Raw genomic sequence first — 3,145 nt, forward strand, 5'->3', positions numbered from 1 at the left:
CTTTCCTTCCCTTGCCTTCCCTCCCTTTCCTTTCCCCTCCTTCCTTTCTTCCTTCTTTCCTTCCTTCATTTCTTTCTTTCTCTTTCTTTTTCCTTCTTTCTCCTTCCTTCCTTCTTTCGTTCCTTCCTTCTTTAACAGCATAGAAAGCTAAATTGAATTTAATGCTAGTAAAAAAGATGGCTTATGCTGGAGATGAGGATGTGTTCTTTCAACTCCAAATGGAAGAGCGAAAACCTGAATGCAAGGTGTTATTTTCTATGGGACAGAGAAAGATTATTCCCCCTGTGACACTTCTTCTCTGTACCACTCTTGATTCACGCTTACACTATTTTCTAACTGGAAAGTGTGTTTTTGTGTACATCTATTTATTCCTTATCTTTTACTATGAAAACAGTAAGTGCTATCCAAGTATTAGCTATTATGTGTCCAGCAAAGTTTAAGGTACTTTGTGCATATTGCCTCATTCATTCCTCACAACAACTCTCGGAGGTTGGTATTCTAATTATACCCATTATTCAGATGAGGAACTGAGGCAGAGAGAAGTTACTGGTCTTGGATCACACAGACAGTGAGTGGTGGAGCAGGAATGCCAGTGCAGGAAATCTGGCTCCTATGCCTGTGCATTTAATTACTGTTCTGTTCAGCCTCTTTGGAGTTTTTAGATATGTTCACTTGGATCATATGCTCCTTCTGCACTCTTACTGGGGCAATTCTACATACTAGCTATGTGACTTTAAACAAATCCCTTAAGGATCTCTGCTCCAAGGTTTTTGTCATTAAAATGGGAGTTATATCTCATGGAAGGTGACAGGGATGTGTGTGTTTTTTTTTTAAGATTTTATTTATTTATTTGACAGACAGAGATCACAAGGAGGCAGAGAGGCAGGCAGAGAGAGAGAAGGGGGAAGCAAGCTCCCTGCTGAGCAGAGAGCCTGATGCGGGGCTTGATCCCAGGACCCTGGGATCATGACCTGAGCCGAAGGCAGAGGCTTCAACCCACTGAGCCACCCAGGCGCCCCAAGGATGTGTTTTTATGAGCTCAAATAAGATAATATTAAATATCAAAGCACGCTATCCAGAGTAGATGTTCCATCAATTCAGTTTGGCTGCACCAGCTTTAGCTGAGCATGTGTTCTGTGCAAAGCACAGAGGATATAATAATGGCCAGAAGAGATATGACCTATGCCCTCTTGGAGCTTCCTTACCAGTGGGAGAGGTGGACAAAATCAAAAGGAGCCAGAACTTGTCAAGGACCACTCTTGACAAGTGCTGAAAAAGGAATAAACAACTCCTCGCTTCCCTAGACATGCTGACTTTGAGGTTGGCCCATAGGAGAAACTCAGCAAATACTTGTTAGATTAGATGGACTATTTCCACTGCTGGAGACTACCACTAAATATGGCTTAAAAATGCAAAGGTCAGATGACAATGTGATCTGAAAGGGTGGAGGCTGGAGCAGGGCTGACTCGTTGGGGCTGCATGCAGCTAATTCTTGTCAGAAAGAATACTAGGGGGTGGTCTGCTTGGAGAGCCCCTCACCCCCAGCCCCTGGAAACAGGGTGAGCTCTGCAGACACATGACAGAGTGGAAAGACATGAGACATCCTAAGCTGGGGGCCCCCAGGTGAGGGTTGTCTCTGCTACTGGCCTGCTCTGGGACCATGGACAAGGTTTTTAGCCTTTAAAGTTGTTTTTCTTTTTTTTTTTTTCTTTCTTTTTTTTTTTTAGCCTTTAGCTCTGTCTCTCACTTGTAAAAATGGAGCTGGTAATATATACCTTGCAGAGTTCTGTGACTGTCATGTCAAAAGGTTATGAGAAAATGCAGAAAGGTTGTTAGTTTCTGGAGAGTTGCGATTGCTTGATGAATGTTAGTTTTTATTCATATTGTTATTTATTATTATTATAACTTTGTTATTGTAAGAAACCATTATATTTTTATTGTATCAATGTTAACTTCCTTTCTTTTTGGATGCCTCATAAAGAATATCATATAGAATCATGGTGTGGTGGAAAGACTCTTATTTGATTAACAAGAAAGATTCTTGTCTGGGGCCTTATTCTACCACTGTTGGCTGGGTGATTTTTGAACAGCCATTTCATCTCTCTGAGCTTTAGTTTCCTCACAGGCAACATCTGAGTTGGGCTGGATTAACTCCAACATCATTTTTAATATGGGGATTCTAGGATGGTCTTCTGAGATTGCACATCTGACCACTGGAGACCCTCAGAAGGGTGGGTTTCCAAAGAACCTATCACATATGGTGGTTCCCAGTTGGGGATGATTTTGACTGCACCCTCCAACACCCAAGTACATTTGGCCATGTCTAGAGACATTTTTAATTGTCATAACTGGGAGGTGTGACTGGCCTCTAGTGGGTAGAGGCCAGTGATTTTACTAAGCATCTAACCATGTTCAGGACAGACTTCTACCACAGAGAATGATCTGGCCAAAGCATTATCAGTACTAAGGTTGAGAAATCATCACTCAATGTTTATCTCGTGGTTTTAGAATGTGGAGGCTGGGCTGCAATTGCACATGCATGGACATACCCATTCACAGTTGTTTTACTAGGCGTTTCAGTTATTTGAAGGGGGCACATGCAAACTTTGTTATTTATGAGCCCTTTCTTGTTATTCTCTTCTGTCTTCATGATGGGCAGCTGGGAACAAAGATGAGGTGTCATACGACATAAGAAAACGAATCAGGAGCACCTTAGAGTGGAGAGTATGCAGCAGCTTCTGTGTAAAGGGACCACAAAGGGACTAGAAATGGATCACCATCTAACTTGCGAAGGGACTGACAGGCAATGAGTGATTAGATTCTCCTGGGAATCCCTTTGTGCCATTAATCCAATCATTTACTGTGCATGCAGTACCGGCTTCCTGCAAGGTTCTGTGCTATTGCTGGGGGTAGGGCAAAACAGAGTTCATCCCTTTGATAGGAAATTGCTCCCTTTTTCATCTTCCAGGCAAGTTGCAGCTCAGGGCAGCTTCCTTTCCCTTCCTCCTTTCCTCCCTCCCTCCCTCCCTCCCTCCCTCCCTCCCTCCCTTCCTCCCTCCCTTCCTTCCTTCCTTTCTCTCTTTCTTCTTTCTCTCTTTCTTTCTTTCTTTCTTTCTTTCTTTCTTTCTTTCTTTCTTTCTTTCTT

General features: G+C 42.8%; 1 protein-coding gene across 2 annotated transcripts in view; it reads left to right on the forward strand.

Moving 5' to 3' along the window:
• The window catches only part of LOC111149050 (PPARG coactivator 1 alpha), a 296,508-nt gene that overhangs the window by 60,255 nt on the left and 233,108 nt on the right, over positions 1-3,145 (forward strand). The window lies entirely within an intron of this gene.

The sequence above is a fragment of the Enhydra lutris genome, unplaced genomic scaffold (assembly GCF_002288905.1).
Source record: "Enhydra lutris kenyoni isolate GAN:26980312 unplaced genomic scaffold, ASM228890v2 scaffoldscaffold21, whole genome shotgun sequence".
Taxonomy (NCBI): domain Eukaryota; kingdom Metazoa; phylum Chordata; class Mammalia; order Carnivora; family Mustelidae; genus Enhydra; species Enhydra lutris.